Source organism: Strix aluco, chromosome 9 (genome assembly GCF_031877795.1).
Source record: "Strix aluco isolate bStrAlu1 chromosome 9, bStrAlu1.hap1, whole genome shotgun sequence".
Lineage (NCBI taxonomy): Eukaryota > Metazoa > Chordata > Aves > Strigiformes > Strigidae > Strix > Strix aluco.
The window spans coordinates 19,322,148-19,339,280 of record NC_133939.1 but is presented as its reverse complement, the minus strand read 5'-3'; the positions used below and the strand labels follow the sequence as shown (position 1 = coordinate 19,339,280).

General features: G+C 46.4%; 1 protein-coding gene across 14 annotated transcripts in view; it reads left to right on the top strand.

Annotated features, from left to right (window-relative positions):
- Nucleotides 1–17,133, top strand: part of LPP (LIM domain containing preferred translocation partner in lipoma) — a 348,295-nt gene that overhangs the window by 2,170 nt on the left and 328,992 nt on the right. The gene's annotated exons all lie outside the window — the stretch shown is intronic.

Below are 17,133 nucleotides of genomic sequence, written 5' to 3'. Positions count from 1 at the left end.
TGCGGGATGGGCTGTCAGCAGGTGATGGTGTGGATGATGGCTGGAGGGCCACCTGGTAGTGAGCTCCTACCCTCAGTGTCTTAATCCTGCCTGCAGCTCCAGTGAGCTGCTGGTGCTGCTAATGGGGCCTTCAGCCCTGTGGCCCTCTAACTGTTGAGTTTCATATATAATTTTCCTGTAAATGTTTTCTTTTTTTTTTCTTTTTTTTTTTTTCCCCACCTGAGTCAGCTTGTATTGGCTATTGTTGGGAAAAGCTACTAAGTTGGAGGAATCTGGTCCAGGATGGTGACAGCATGAAGTCCTCATCAGTTATGGTGCTGGTGGCTCTCCTGCCATCGGATGTCTTCTGGTCCTTGTAGGCCCTTCTCCCAGCCCTGTGACTGGAGGGCCTGTTTGGAGCATGTGGGTTGCTGAAGGTCACCGTAGGCTTTTTTGGGGTTTCTTGGCTGAAGAGAGGTGCCTGGTAGTGGGTAGGTGGTGTGCAATGAGTCTGTTGGGACCGTGGAAATGTGCTTGTTGTGTACAGAGAGGACCCTTGGGTGATTTTTAACAACTTCTTCCCAAAAGTCAGCCCCAGAGTGTGTGTGTTGTGTGGACACCATGGACATGTTCACTGCGCACGTGTCCTGTGTTGCCAGTGGTCCTGTCATCCAGAAGTTCCGATCAGGGATATGTATGCCCTTGTATGCTGCGTGGGTAAACTCCTGGGTGGAAACAGAAGATGCATCCAGGAAAATGAAGCTGAAACTGTGTCTCATTGAAGCTTCTGTAGGTACAGGTCCAAACTGCTATGAATCACTGTTGTGCAGTCTTCACAGCGCATGGTGCCTGTGTCGGTGAGGATTTTGTTGTTGTGTGATTGTATCCATTGTGCAAGTTGTCATCACCCGGTGTGATTGGTACCAGTTGCCCCGCCATTAGTTTGGCTGGGTAGAGGGGCTGGTACTGAGCTGGGAGAGAAGCTCCAATTCCTGTTGCACCACGGTGAGATTTTCACCTTTGGAACATGCTTGGAGATCAGCCTAGGTGTTGGGGCAGGATGCTGATGAGCATGCCCATCTTGGTGTGGGCTCCAGCTCTGTGGGTCCTGTCCTCTTCTGTGAGTTGCCATTTGGATGAGCAGTCACCCAGCTTTAGGGGTTAAAAATGTTGAATGATATTCTGTGAAGTGCTCTACTGAAACCAGGGCAAGCCAGAAAAATCTTGCATCTAGACCTGTGGTCCAGGAGTGGATTTCAGGTCCCATATCCTGGCAGTCATAGTTAGCATACAGAAAATCCCAGGTTCCTGTGCAGTTCAGCTGCCTTGTCTCATGGAAACTTGCAGAGCACATTGGATCTCCAAGGTGCATTGCTCTGAATATTGTCTTCAGCTGTGATGTGTTAGAGGTAATGGGCTCTGTCTTACTGGAATCAGGAGCTGGTGCAGTGTAATTCAAGCTTTCAAACAATGAAAGTGCAGATTCAGATGTGTATCCCTCATGAAAGCACTTGTTTCTCTAGGACTGTTCAGGGGTGAAGCTCCAGAGCTGAACTAGTGAGTTTTGCAAGTGCACCTAATAGTGTCAGCTATGGTCTCAGTGGAGCTGGAGTGCTTTTAAATATATAACATGATCATCAGTATGTATTTTTATTTATAACTCATAGTACAAATTATGGTGTGGGGGTTCACGGTCAGAGTGGAGACACCACTCACTTAATTTTGAAGCCTGACTATTGCCTCATTTGTTAAAATTGCTGCTTGCGTTTGTCTGTATAATGCCTGACTATAAGACTTAAGTGACTCTGTTCTGATCAGTGAAACCTGGTGTATGCAGTGTTGGAGAGGGATTGTAAAAATAGTGGCGAGCTGGAAGACCTGAGGCAGTTTGACCGGTAGTTTGGGATTGCTCCTATATAAAGGATGCATGTTAGAAAGGTGTCACAGAAGCAGCGAGTGCTGTGGAAAAGGGGTCTCTGTTCTTTTGTACCAATGCAAGCCAAGGTCAGTGTGGCTGATTTAAAATGAACAAAATTAAGTGTTTTTCCTTGTAACTAAATGGTGGCATTTATCATGCAGAACATTGCTGAGGACAAGAATTTAGCCATGTCTACAAGGGAGATGGGACGGTTGTATAAATGTCAGGTACATTCAGAGTTATACCAGCTAATGGTGATGGCTCTTACATCATAAACATCTAATTGGAAAGAAGAGACTGTTTGGTGCAGGTTTCTCTGAAACATCTCTTGCTGACTGTAGCTGGAGAAAAGCAGTGGCTTGGGTGGATGACAAATTGCTTGCAAAAAGACAGTTTCCGTGCGTCTGTGGAAACATATACCCTCAGGGTGCCCGCAGTGGTTTCTCTATTCCTTTGCCCATCATGGTTGTGTGAACAATGCATCCTCGGTGGCATTTCCTTCCTTGTCAAGCATCTGAAAGCCTGACCAACACAGCTCTGCCTTTCTCCTAATAAACTCTTCTGGCTCTGACGTGGCTCTGGGTGGGCCCTCTGCTCTGGCTGGCCCCAGACCATGCTGGGTTTCACCTCTTCCCTGTGGTGTCTGTGGTAGCTCTGGTAATCAATACCTTCAGGTGGAGGGAAGTCCCTGTGGATGCATGGAGAGGTTTTAAAGGTAGCATTGGGATGATGAAGAAATATGCACTTCCTTTAGGCACACCTCTGCTTTTTAGGTATGTAATTTTTTTGATGGAAAGAAGCCTTCAGGGAAGCAAGATGAATACCAAGTCTGTGTGACCACCAGAAGTCTGGGATTCAGCCTCTGTGTTTGCTGCATGCACATGTGAGCAAGGCAGTGATGCTCCTGCCTGCTTTCAGTCCTCCACAGCCTGCTTTCTTACCCCAGTAGCTTCATCATCTCCCTTTGCTCTCGCTCTCATAGAAGGGTAATTCTGCTGAAAGCTAGAGAGCTTACTGGAACTGGAGCCACGCTTCAAAAGCATGCAGGAGTGAAGGAGACGGAAGCCATAGCTTATCTAAGGATGTGGGTTATCTGAGGGACAGATTTGCAAGGAACAATACGTTTAAAGAGTGTGGGTTATATGTAGGAAAATACAGGACTTGGAATAACTTTATGAGCAGCATTTCCAGAGGAGGGATTGCAGGGAAGGTGTTGTGATTGGCTTTGACATGTGCATTGGGGTGCTGGAGGAGAATGTTGATAAAGTCTGAAGAGCAATATGTTTTCCTCTTTTTAATTTAGGGAGCTTTTTGTTTTGTAAAATAGAAACAAACAGAGAAAAGAAAACAACAAATCAAACTGAAAACCACAGACCAGAAAAACCCCACAAAGTTTAAAAGCTTTTTGAGAGCTTGTGCCTGCCCAAGAAGTGGGGGTTAGCGGGGTGCACAGCTTGGCTCTTTCCATTCCTCCTGCTTCTGGGCACAGCAGGGCAGGTAGGGCTTGTGATGTTTCCAATCCAGACCTTAAAAAAACCCCCGTTACCCACACTTAATCATTGTGATTAAGGTTACCAGTAGAGACACCTCAGTGGAGATTATGCTTTCATCTCAAAGACCTGGTTTCGATCACGTTCTGAGCAAGCGCGAGAGCTGGCATGAAAATGATAATTTTTAAGTTGTTGTCAGCAAGTCTCTGTCATTTTAGACTGTCAGTATCTGTTGTTGGGATCTGTGGGTGACAGTGACACACGTGTGAGTCACTCAGAAGCACTCCCAAACTATCGCAATATGCTCAGGAAAGAAAACAAACATCGGTGGAGTTGTGGGCTGCTGATAACCTTTTCTTAGAAAAACATACAAGCTTTTGAGCATTGCAGGCTGTTAGGGAGGATGTTTTCTGTAGCCCTTGATACCATAAGGGAGCCTCGTAATACAGTGATTCCTCGGTAACCCCATAAATTGCTTTGTTTTGGGGGGGTTGGGATGCTTGAGGGTCTTTGATTTATGCCAACTTTGTTTCTGTGTGAGAACTCCTGTCAGCCCTCTTTGGGGTTTCCAGATCTGTCTGGGAGGGATCCTGTTTTGTGCCTAAGTGGGTTCCCACTTGAGCATTTGGCTGTCTTCCTCCCCCTGCTACTGCTGCCCAGTGATGCTTCAAGGCAGGCAAACTTTCACCAAGTCTTGCATGATTGTGCCGTCGGTGGAATAGTTAGTTGAGATTTAATATGGCCATTATCTTTAGGTAATAAAATATCAACTAACTTGCCATAACTATCTTGTTTAATGTCTATTAAAAGCCCCACATACTTCATTCACTGGGTGAAATTTAATAGAAGTTCATCTAAGCATTTATTGCGTATTTAATTTAAAAATAAGTTGATCTCCACAGTTGGTAACAGGCACTGAGGATTTAATTAACATTCAGTAAACTACCCTGTTAGCTCCAAATTACACAATGAGGTCTATGCATCAACTTGTAACCTACCCAACCTACCCTTCTCTGCGTGCTCCCCCCCCCCCCCCCCCCCCCCCTTTTTTAGGCCAGTGGATCTCATTGTGGGGAGTTGCAGTTCTCTCCTCTTCTCCCTCTGCTCGTGCTCCTGATCTCTCCTCCAGCTGGGAGACCCTCTGCCAGGGCTGTGCGGGTCCTAATGCTGCTGAGGAACCAGGATCCAGCTGCTTTGTTGTGGATGGAGGAGGCTGACAGACCTTGCTGCAGACCTTGAAGAAAGGGCTGTGGAGCCCAGTGGGGTGGGTAGGGATGCACTGCACAATGGGATGTAAGCCATCCAGCTCCAAACTTTAGTTAAGCACATCAGAGGAAATTTAAAATATCTCCTCTAGGGCTTTTTCAGCCACATGGCTGGCTGCATGAAACTCAGGTTGGTGAGGTGTGTTTTTTGGAAGAGAAACTTGAGGTGATTTACAGGTGAGTTGCAGGCGCTCCTGCTACAGTTCCTGTGTTCATTGTACCTCAACTGCGGTGGTTTATATCTCAGTAACGTGCACGTGTATCTTCAGTGTTCTGTGTGCACGTACCCTAAGGAGCTCTCTCTGTTTCAGCAGTTTATTACCTCACCTTAACAGACTTGAATTACTCCACTTAATGAGGCGAGCTTGAATGAAAGCAAGGAATCTCCCAGACAGTGCCTGGCATGCAGTGACTGGGTTGGGAGAGTGATTGGATTAGCAGTTGATAAGTGGTTGTAACTCCAGCTGCCGCATCTCCCCTGCCTCACTTGCCTGGATGTCAGTAGTGTTCCTGTTTCAGTTCAGCCCTGCAGGAGATCAGCTGTCTTGAATTTAACACATCTCATGGCCTGAGGTAGAGATTTGGGTTGCTTTTCGTGGGTTTGGGCAAATCTTGAGAGATACCTCAAGCTGTTACTGTGGCCAAGACAAGCCTTTAATCTGGATTTCCCAAGAGTAACAGATAGTGACTGTGGCGGCCACGCAACAGTCCTGTAGTTAATTACAAGCAGTGAACTTGATTAAAAGAATGGTGTTAAAGTTGCAAAGTCCAAGTGCTCCAAAGCTACGAGATGCCAGAATGAAGGTCATTGATGAAACCTTAATTTGGCCTCTCCTGCAAGCCCGCGTTACGGTATAGCCACTTAATTGCCAGAACACCTACTCTTTGTGCCCAGAGTGGAAGGTGATACTTAATGAGCATCTATTCAGTTTCTTTTCTTTTTGTGCAGTGTGTGGCCTCAAGCCTTATTTACTATATACTATTCAAACTCGGGACTGAAGGCAGAATTATTAATTTCCTTTTGTGCTTTTCTGGAGTGCTCTTTGCTCTTTCATTGGAGTGCTTTGCAAGTTGGGGGGACGATTTTTGCAGTGCCTTCCCAAGGTGAAGGAAAAATATTCTTGCCGTTTTACTAATGCAACACTGAGACTCAGAGAGGAGTGATGTTGGGAGTCTCACGTCATTCCTGACACTGAAATCCAGAAGAAAAAAAGCCAGTTAGACCAGGGTTATTCTCTTTAGTTTGCAGTCATAACTAATAATCAAACAGAGAAATGGTTGAAAAGAATTGTTTGTAATTGCAGACTGAAGTTAAGATCCTTTCTACCCAAGTCTGGAGATTACTCTGAACTGCTTATTGCAGTTATGCCTATCTTTACAGTCTATCTCCCCCATCTTTTCCGCTTTTACCTGCCTCTTATGCATTATCATCATCCTTGACTGGGGAGCAAGGCCTGTACTTATCATACGTAGGTATTGAAATGCCTAGCTTAGTATGGAAGCTGGTCTTTGCCTCTGACATTTAGAAACCAGGACAGCTTAATGCTATTTAATCTGAAACATGGTGGTGGAGAGGTCCAGAAATGAGACACAAAATGGTTAAGGTCCAGGTGGTATTTATGTATCAAAACATATTTCAGGGAGTAGAATAAGGGTAATGGGGACTTCACAACATCCACCGGACACTTCCTCAGTGGCTTGTTTTCCCATGTACATAAGACTGCCATATTTTAGGGTAGTTTAAGCTTCCTTTAAAGCTGTGGTTGTTCTCTGTCACTTCTGATCCTGCAGGCAGTTTTTTGGGAGAATGAGAATTATACCTTCCCTAGCACAGTTCCACTTTGGTGCTTTTTCAGAGAATCAATTTCTTTCCTGGGTTCCTTGGGATGTGCAGAGCCGAGCTTGGAAAGCACAGCATTGCATCTTTGCCATTTATGGAGGGCTTGGTGAACCTTCTGCGTAGTAAGTCTGAAATTCAAGTGTATGAGTAATCCAACTGAACTCTCTGCAGCTACTTGTGTCCCTAAAGATAAGCAAGTGTTTAAGCACTGTCCTGTACCCAAACCCTAATTTGCTCCCAAGGCAGACAGATAGGGAAGAAACGATGAGCAAAAGGGTTAAAGTTATCTGGGGAGATGTCTGGCAGCTTTTCTTCTGAAACTGTGCTGTAGCATGCAGAATGGCGGTAGCCTATCTGCAATGAAGAGTCAGCCTCGTACAGTGTAGGAGATCACACTGTGAGTGAAGCAGTCAAGTTTCAAGCCTCTAACAGTGTCATTAAGTGACAAACTGTGGGGCAGAAGCATATTTTGGAAGTAAGGAATAACGCCTTGGATCTCCACGTTGCTGCGGGGGTGAGTGTGGTGTTCTTGGCGTGTAATACCTCTTTTTGTGTCTCCCTCTGCATATGAGAGTTGGGAATAAGGCCAGAGCAGCAGGTGAACTTAAAACAATATAAATGAGTGTGTCTTTCCAAGGCACTCCGCCCACCCAGGTACTCAAGTGTCTGGGTGAAAGGATGGCAGCTTATGGAGTGCCTGTGTGTCTCCTTCCATGGCTTGGCATGGCACGCTTTGCTCTGCTGTGTGGGAGAGCTGTGAACTCGGGGTTGGGGAAGTCGGTGGCGAAGTTTTTAAGGGCTGCATTGTAGAGTGGGAGGAGAAGAAGCTACAAGAGCAGAGCTTGTTGCCTTACTACACACGCGGATCCCTGTAGGGTGGGTTCATTGGTAAGTTATTCTGTGTGAAGTTAGCTCTCATCCCCTCGCTGCACACATGACCTATGAGCAGTGTTTTGTGGTCACTGTTTTTACAGTGTATCAGATCTCTCTGAGAATGCAGGACAGATGGGTTGCCATAACCTCACCTTTGCACTGCCTGGTGTCTTGCCTTGCTGTGATGTACCCTGGGGTGAAAGAAAGGGTTCATGTTCTGGTGTGTTACAACGATCATCTGTGCTGGTAGTGGCACACCTTGTCTGGGGTCAGGCCACTCACTGGTTTGTCATACCTATACCTGCACCACCCTGGTTCCCTGGATGCCACAGGCCAAGCCTCCAGTCTGTATGCATTTGTACACCTGAGGTGGTGGTTTAGTGTGGGAGTGTCAGCTCTGTGCAGCTGTGGGAGATTCAATATGTTAAAGAGTCAAATCATGTGTTACTGGTAAATGATTAAGAGGCAAGTAGGCATTGGCCTGTTAGCCCTGCACAGCTGTGGGAGATTCAATACTTAAGAGTCAAATTGACATCAGCTGGTCAGCTTTGGGGAGCTCGGTGAAGGTGGAGAGCTCTGCTCTGGGAAGCTCTGTGTAGGCCTGGAGAAGCAGCAAGGCTTGGAGGACAAGCAGGCCTTGGAAGCTCTGCAGAGGCCCGGAGAAGCAGCAAGGCTTGGAGGAGAAGCAGGCCTTTGAAGAGAGATACCAAGCTGTGCTAGTGTGGTGAAGAAAATGGCAGCACCAAGACTGCCTGTAAGGTATGGAACTGTTTCTGGGAGAGAGGGTTGATGACTGTCTAGTTGCTGATTTGCTTATTATGAAGTAAGAGCTTGGATGAGAGCAAAAGTATGTATTATTGTATGAGTATGTATTAATGTAAGAAGAGAAAAAAAGATATTAAGGAAAATAAACAGCCCCTGCCCTGCAGAAAGAAAGAAGAACATTGTGATGTGTGAATTATTTTGGCCGCTACAAGTTAATACAACTTATTACAATTTAATGCAACTTATTAAAATTCAATACAGTTTAGTTCTTGGGTCGTGCTGTCACATGCAAGAAGTCCTAGCGAAAATGATCTGCTCCAGCTTTGTTGTGTTCAGGGCAGCTCTCTGCCTGCATCAGCTGCTCCCCATCCCTTGAAGGTGAAGTGCAGTGAGGCACAAGCAACCTTATGGGTTTTTGCAACAGCACTTGGTAAACTTCTTGTATCTGAGATGATTTGATTCATACCTGATTAAGGGTGTGCCTAATTTCATGGGTGGAACTGGATGTACGAAGGTAGCTGTGTATTATCAGAAAGTACCCCATTGGATCATCTGGTTTAGTTCCAGCTTTCTTGGTAGATGTGCCTGCTAGGGTGGGAGTATTTTCTGTGTATCTTAGCTGTGCACATTCTACTTGATGTGTAATGGAAGTGACTTCAGGTGCTCTTGATCTCCAGAACAAGACAAGGCCTATCTATCTAATGAAAGACATGAGTAATTCTGGGTATGGTATTGGTATGTTTCTGGGCTCCCGTTCATCCTTCTCTTTGTTTTTGCTTCCATATCCCATGGACAACATTTTTTTGTGTTGTCTATATCTCTAAATTTGACCTGTAGCATCTGGGGCTGAGCCTGCCACTTGTTACATTGCCCAAAGGAGAGTAGTGAGTTTGCCAAACTGTGTATTGAAGTCCTGTGAACCCGAGCAGAGAGTACAGGCTGCACCTGTGGAGCAGCGCCTGGGTCCGAGGAGTTCCTGCCCTGGGAGATGAAGATAAAGCAGAGGATGGTGAGAGAAGAGCAGAGCGATTGACTTGGGGACATAGAGACTGGTTATAAGGGAAGATGAAAAGGATGTAAAAAGTGTGTGTTAGCAGAATGTGACTAAGATGGAGACCTGATAAGTATTGAAATGTGTCTGCAGAGGAAAGGGGAGCAGTAGCTTCTGGCAGAGCAAAGCTGTATGTCTAGGACTTGCAACTTGGTGCAAAGCAATTCTGAGTCACGGGAATGTGTGGCTCCTGTGGCCCTGCCATTGCAAGCCATTGCCACCTATAATCCCTTTAACAGACATGCTCAGTTCCATCTGAAACCTACTTGGGCTCTTCCCCATCCTTCCTGGGGAGTTCATCTCCCTCATGGCTGTTTATCTCCGTGCTTTGTGAGCTGGGCATGCTTGCTGTCTCATTCCTCAGCCCTTACTCACAGGAGGCCTGTGTGGGAGGGAGGGACACCCAAGAGAAATGTGAAACTTGATGCAAAGTCGCTTGCCACGAGGAATTTGGGTGGCTGATCTGCTGCAGCTTGGCCTCTGGGAGCCTGCCGGAGATCTGTGGGCTGAGAGTCTGTGATCTGCAGCCCTGGTGGGGCTCCAGGGAGTGGGATGGAGGCTTGAAGGAGGGTGGGTTTCTCCTGCAAAGGGCAAGCTGTATGGCGTTTGGGGGCTCCTGGTAGAGCCGCACTAGCCCAGCTTGTTAATAAATTCGCTTGTGCGATTGGATGGGGTAAAGTGGAGGAGGGGAGCAGTATGACTCACCTAAATTAGCAGTGACCAAAAGTGGGCTGTAAGCTATAGGTGACACCTCATGCCTCCGTCCTAGCTTCACACAGTAAGATCTGGCAGAGGAGATACAGCCATATGTGCAAATATAGTATGTGGGTTTGGGTCTCTGTCCAGCATTCACATCCATAAATAGGTCAGCCCCTTCCTTACGATAGAATCTGTGTGCACTTTACAAACATGAACCAACTAATCCCAACAGATGTTTGGCAGCCTCCTGAGCCCACAAGGAAGTTAAATATCATTGCACTTTGCTAGAGAGATGCCCAGGATTCAAATAACACCTGCTGGAAGAGCCCATCTAAGCTAGGGTGTGTTCATGGCTGTGTGGGTGCAGCTTTGCAGAGCACCTGCCACTGCTATGTTGGGCTGGTCTGACCACAGTGGTTTGTGCTGCCTTCAGCTATGCAAGGGCCAGGTTGTGTTTCCATTGAAATCAGTGACACAACTTTCCTTAGTTTTTGAGGGGGAATGGGATTTAGCTTGATGTTTGCATACTCATACTTTATTAAAATCCAATTGAAAGGCTGTGGGTTTTGCTTGCTGCCTGCCTTTGTCTGCCTGCTGATGTACCCACCTCCTTGTCAGTGGTGTGTGAAGGCACAATGCTCCTGGCTGACCTGAATCCTTTGCTTGCCTCCCTCTCTTTCCCCAAATGAGAACATTTAGTTGCAAACTCCATGATGCCTCGGAGGTCAAGCAAGTTATATGGATGTGTATTGCTGAAGCAGCAGTTTATTCTGCAGTTGTATCTGGACTCTTCAGTTTGCAATTCATGTCCTGGCTGTTCTTCTTCCTTCCCACCAAGAAGTGCAGCCCCAGCCAGCTGCCAGAGATAAAACACTGAGAACCAGGGTCTCAGTAACTTTGCCTGTATGGAGTATTCAGAGGTCCTGGATAATGAATGTCTTGCAGCCTTTTTTATCAGGAGAAGTTTGCTCAGTGTTGTGTGGGCCCGAAGCTGCCTGATGCTTTGCTTTCCCCTAAAAAAAAGGCTATTTGGCTAACTTTCCAAAGAGAAAATGAAGCTGTAGTTTCATCACAGAGGAGTGAAGTGTAAGGAAGGCCTCTATATGTCATAGCAGCCTCCAAGGTCCATATTCATCCTCTTAATGAAATTCAGCAGCAGAAGGGGAAAAGAACAGGAATTGATCCTCTTCATATGGATCATTAGTGCCCCAACAGCAGCTCTGCAAAGAGCAACTGGGAATAAAATGAGCCCCTGCTCCATCTAATTTTTTTTTTCACTTGGGTGCTTTGAAAGATGATTGGGATGCTTTAGATACTTGGTTTGCTTGCTCAAGAAGGGCTGAGGATTGTACTCGTTTCTCCTGGTTCTATTTTGTGCTCTGGCTTGATGGCTGTCCTGATTTTTCAGGCAGAGTTATAAGGCTGCTGAGTAGAGGGGGAGGCAGCGAGAGGATAGTTCTGGAATACTAATAAATCAAGGACTTTTCTTAGATGTTTCCTCACTCAGATCTTTATCAGTCCCTATTAAATAGGGATGACAGTTCCGGATACCAGGGTATCCTTCTGCTTCTATCTTCTCAGCCAAAGCTTCCTGAAGTCTCCTCAGGGTGCATACCCTGCCAGTTTTTGCCTTTCAGCATCTCAAGAAGCAGCCTTGGGTGTCTTCTGCAATGATGGAGGCTATGGACTGCTCTTCCTCTCCCTCATCACTCTGAACCAGCTGTGGTTGCTCTGTGTGTGCGCCAAGTGTGTGCATCTGACTTGCCCCATGCTGCTGGTTACTGCTGCCTGGCCTTTTTGTCTGCATTAGTTTAATTGAGTGAGGAGCTTGCAGGAGAGGCTATTCATTCCCCTGGTAACTATGCTTGACAATCAGAAGTTATTCTGGGGGTGAAGGAGCGGTACAGATTTGTTTTCCTTGGCTGCAGATTTGTAGCCCCTAATAGTTTCTCACTCATATGAACCAAGGTTGACTTGGTCTGCCACTAATTAAAAGCCAAAAGGATATACAGTCCTCTCCAAAATAATTACCATCTTCGGTGAATGGAAGAAAACTCTGCTTGCTTCCTGTTTGTTTCCAAATCCCTCCATTTTGTGGCGTTACCCTTGCACTGGCCACGATGCATGGGAGGGCCCTAGCAGGGCCAGCAGTTCCATTCTGGTGCACAGGGAGTTTGTGCTTGAAGCATTTCTCTGCTTCTGGACCAAAGGGTACATATAGGAAAAGCATGGAGTTATCAAAAATTTTATGAAACCTAATAATTGAATTTGGTGGTGTGTGTTTTTTCTCCATGGGAAGCCACTAAAGGCGACAGGCAAGTGTGTGCACCCCGTGTGCAGGAACACTTTTTATCTTGACTTTTTATGGGCTGGAAAATGACAAAAAAAAGTTTTGATTGTGTCTGTGCTCACTACCAGGAACCCTGAATGTGGCAGCTGGAGTTCCTAGATAGTTTGGTTTCTATCAGTAATTGGTTTCAGATACACATTAACTTTGATTCATGCGTTGTTCTGGGCCTGGTGACGTAGTGGAAGGTGTACTCTCTCCTCCCCGTTTGCTCAACCTCTGTGTTTGTCACGTTTCTGTCACCATTGGGGCCGGACCTGCAGCAGGAGGAGGATGGAGGGTCTCCTCCCTTCAGCTGGTCCTAAGTGTCCATGCAAGTGTTTGTGCTCCTTCAGTGCAAAGCAGAGGGGGCTGTCTGATGTCAGCATTGGCTTGAGGGCTGGAAGATGTCCAGTCCAAAGTGGTCAGGTTCCCAGACAGCAAGGGTTGGAGCCCCGGGGATGCTGTTTGCTCTGTGCATGCAAAGGCAGAAGCACATCTGCAGTCTTTCTACTTACCCCCACCATGACCTCTTGGTTGGGTTTTGGCCTCTCAGCACCAGCTGGTGTAGGAGTGACCAGCTGTCTGGGCAGCGGTCATTGGCTGAATGTACATCCTCTCAAAGCAGTGGTACAGGGATGAGCAGAAGTCTCCTAGGACCAGGTTCAGAGGCTGGGGCAGGACCAGCTCCATCCATAATGCTCCTTACGGGGATGTACCCAACCTGCTGTTGGAGGTTGGTGATGGAAGCCATGCCTGCTCTCCTGCAATTGCCTCTTCTGCTTTGCTACCCGGGGTGCGAAAGCAGGTCGTGTTCACTTTGCACAGGGAGCATTCCCAAAGTTGCTGTGCCTGCCTGTGGGGCTCACAAGGAGCAGCAAATGGGCTGTATTTTCTTTATCTGCCTGTTTCATAAGGCAGTATCTGGCTGTGCCCTTAGTAACAGGGGTTTTTTTAATGCAGATCAAGTCCCTTGTTTTAATTGACTAAGAAGAAGGAACTTGAAGAGGGTATGAACCCATGACCTTGAGATAAATAGTTTCTTATTGAGTCCCCAAGCCCCTAAGCTGCCCCCTCTTCTGGGAGTAGTGTGGTTTAATCAAAGGTCAGAGGTTTTGTTGTCTTTGAGAGTCTCAGAAAAGGAGGGCAATGCGAGCAAGCTCTTCTCAGTCCTCCATGAGTGCAGTCATTCTTGGCCTGTCAAGTTCCCATTGAGCTTGCTGTGCTTGTACTCTGTTCCTGGATGATGGCTCTCTTGACCTTCTCTGGTCTCTGTGAATACTAATAAAGGCCTGGTGATCAAGTCAGATGTGTTTCTGGGGGTTGTAACTAGATACCTGGTGGCTATGGGTGAATGGCTTATGGGAGGCTGCTGTGAGCCTCTCTGTGCAGCATGCAGATTTGCAGGCTTGATAGGACGTAGTCTTCACTTGCCAGGTCTGCCCACTCAGCCTCCCACGCGTGTCTCCTGTTTCTAGGCTGTAGGCCAAGTGTGGTATCTCACACACTATGGTGTGGTCAGTCTTGGTGAGTGCTGACTTGTGCATGGCCACTGCTGTCTGAGATGATGTGGTTGCTCACAGAGGTCCCCACCTCATTTTATTCCCTGTGTTTCCTTCTTGGGTAGTGACCAGGCATGTGGCTGTGCCTCTCGTGACAGGTACAGTATTAGTCTGTCTTACTCTTTTCTCCATTCCTTCCTTCTTCCTGACTGCAGTCACTAATACTCCTTGAGCCTGGCTTATGGCTGATATGGAGCTGGTCTTGCTTGCCTGTTGGATCCTGTCTTCCTCAATGCTGTGCCAAGTCAGTCTTTGAAAATATCAGCTAGCACATCCTGGAGAGATCTTTGTCTCAAAAAGCTTCTGTGGTTCCTTTCTGTTTTTCCCCATCACCAAATGAAAAAATAAAAACACTTGACTTGATAACATAAATGCTGGCTTCAGGGCTGGTGACAAAATTCCCGCTGACAAGCTTAGTATGGTATGGTAGGAGTAGGCGAGGATAGGTATGATAGTGGTGTTATGCTGTTAGGTGCTCCTGGGAATCACACCAGAGAGATGGAAGAAGGTTGAAGAAACCTTTCTTGGTCTCAAGTGTGTGATGTTGCACCCAGACACTGTAGCTAACATTTCAAAAAAATAGGCACGTACTCTTCCAAAATACAGCACTCAGGTGCAGCAGGTTGGAAGATATCAGTGGCAAACTCTTGGAAGAACACAGAGAATTAATAGCCAAGAAAACTTTGTGCTGAGAAACAGTCAGGTGTATGGGAAGAAGCATGATCTCTCCCTGTGAGTACTGATGAGATCCGGTAAGGGTGCTGAGAGATGTGTAATTGTTAACTTTGTTCTGCAAACCAAAAGCCTCTTTCTTTCCACCGAGAAACAGGAATGCAGTCAGAGTGAACCAAATCATACAGGTTCAGGAGTGCAATTTTATAGTCATTATTGGTGCTACAGGCAAATAATAAAGGAAATACATTGCAAGTCCAGCGTATATATTACTCCAGGACAAGATAAAATGGCATGGAGGGGCTAAACCCTTTTTATTTTTAATTTTTAAGGAGAGGAAAGATATGACAATACTTGCACTTACTGTGTTGAAAGAAGTTATGTGATAAATCATAGTCCCTTTTTACAGGCAATTAATTAAGCCCCTTTGGGAGGAGGATAATCCACAGAGTTCCCATGGAAGTCTGTGTGCTGGTTCTCCTGCACAAGGTGACAGAGGGATGTCCAAGCTCTGCTGCCTTCCTTTTGCTTGAGCCCAAGCCCCAGCTGGGAGGATGGCAGCGTGTATAGGGCTGGGTACCGAGCAAGCGGCATGACAGCTGCATCCTTGTGTTCTCGCTATCCCCACCACTGTCACCTTTGGGGGAGAAAGTCCCTCCCTGACGTGCAGGGGAAGGGTGTGGAGCTGTGTGTTGTCCTGCAGACAGATTACCAGGTTGTTGGGCTGAGGTGGATGGGTGTTTGACAGCTAAGCCCAGAATGGATTAGGATCACCTTTACTTCCCATCGTGGTGCTGCTGTGTATGTTGGAGACCCTCTCTGTCCCCTTATTTTAGTTATCAGTGCTGGGCTGAGGCTTGCACACCCTGGGGGTGGTGATGACATGTGGGGAGAAGAGGGGCAGTGGCTTTGTCTGCGGTGAAGGTCTGGTGGCTCTGTGTGACATCAGCCATGTGTGTCATCCCACAGTGGAGCAAGGGGTGGCACAGAGCACCCTCGCCATCCTTCTTCTCCATCCCAGCCTGGCAGGCCACTTTCTCTCTCACAGCGCAGGAAAGTTTATCAGTGTAAAGTATGGCCTGAAAAACTCCCCGTGCTATTTTTTTTTTTTAAATTTCCTTGGCAATAAGGGTTGAATTCAATGAGGAGCCTGGCTTCCAGCTGAAGTGGGGGTAATTTAGGAACTAAAACAGCTTTTTAATGTATTTTCTGTATGTCTCCATCCCCATCTATGATGGAAGTAATGGTACTTTCTTGTTCAGAAGGCGGATGCATCCACAGGCATCTGTGGTCCTCCTTGTTTTGAAATGTAATAAAAGCAGTTATTAGGGCTTGTCAGAATTGCTCCAGAATTTTTTATCTATATTTGGTATAAATGGCTCCTTTCTCAAAATGGAGTTTTCTGCGGGAAGCATCAGTTTGCAACTCAGTTCTTGCTTTGTAAAGGAAAAAAGTTTAGGTTGTTTTTTTTATTTTTCTATTTGTGATGGTAACAACATTTGTTGAAAACAAAAATGTTTTCATGAGAAGCAGTCAGTGGTGAGGCCGCTTCACTCTCTGCTGGCTGATTGCCACGCTCCCATGTTAACCTGGGCCTCTCTGCTCCATCAGGGCTTTTTTGGTTTTGTTTTTTTTCTTGAAGGAATATGCTTCCTTGGTCTCTTGATCCAGCTATTTGGAGAGAGGAGCAGCTACACTGAGAAACTTTTTTAATACAGGTGTTCGAGGCCCTTTGTTGCTCATCCCACCTGAAGGTATTGTGCCAAGGTTGAAACTGGGGCAGTTTGCTATTAAGGTGTAAAAATGAAAGAAGATAGCTAATACTTGGTCATCCTTGGAGATGCGGGGAAGGAGGGGTCAGACATTTCTAAACCAGAGAGGTTTACTGGTCCTGGCCGATTGTGCTTTTTAAAACATCATGATGGATTATAATGCTTTCAAAAATACCTAGCCTGACCAAGTGGGCACAGGAGTAGGGAATCCAGTTGACTGCCAGGTATTTATTGCTGTTTTCAAATGATCTGGTCAAAACTGGATAAAGCATAGAATCATAGAATTGTTTAAGTTGGAAAAGACCTTTAAGATTGTCCAGTCCAACCATTAACCTAGTGCTGCCAAGTTCACCACTAAACCATGTCCCTAAGCACCACATCTATGTGTCTTTTAAATACCTCCAGGGAAGTAAGTCTTGAACATAAAGACTGTCTGGTCATGTAGGCTCTAAGTTTTAGAAGTTTTGTTTCCAAATGGTTTTAAGACGACCAATAAGAGAGCCCACCATGGTGCCAAGGGTTTCATTGTGGTGGCAGTTGAGCAAGCCTGGGATAAGGTGACCTTTGCCTTCAAATTTTGGCCATTTAAAACCAAAATGGTTAGAGGAACATTGTCCTTTATAATAAAACCCTTTGACTTGAACAAATGTGCACAAAAAAATGCCATCTCTGCCCTAGGAGATTTTAACCTAAAGGTGAGCAGCAGAAGACACTGGGCTGGGAGTGGGCAGAGCCAGGTGTCTTCCTGACCCCCTGTGCCTTGGGGTCCAGTACTTCTCCTCTGCTTCCATGTGCTTTTGGTCACTCACTGTTGGTCTGTTTTCTTGACTGAGCATCTTAAGATGTGGGGAGGTGTGTTAGGGCAACATTCTGCCTGTGCTGTCTGGTGAGGATGGCCATTGCTTGGGGAGTGGGGGGGGA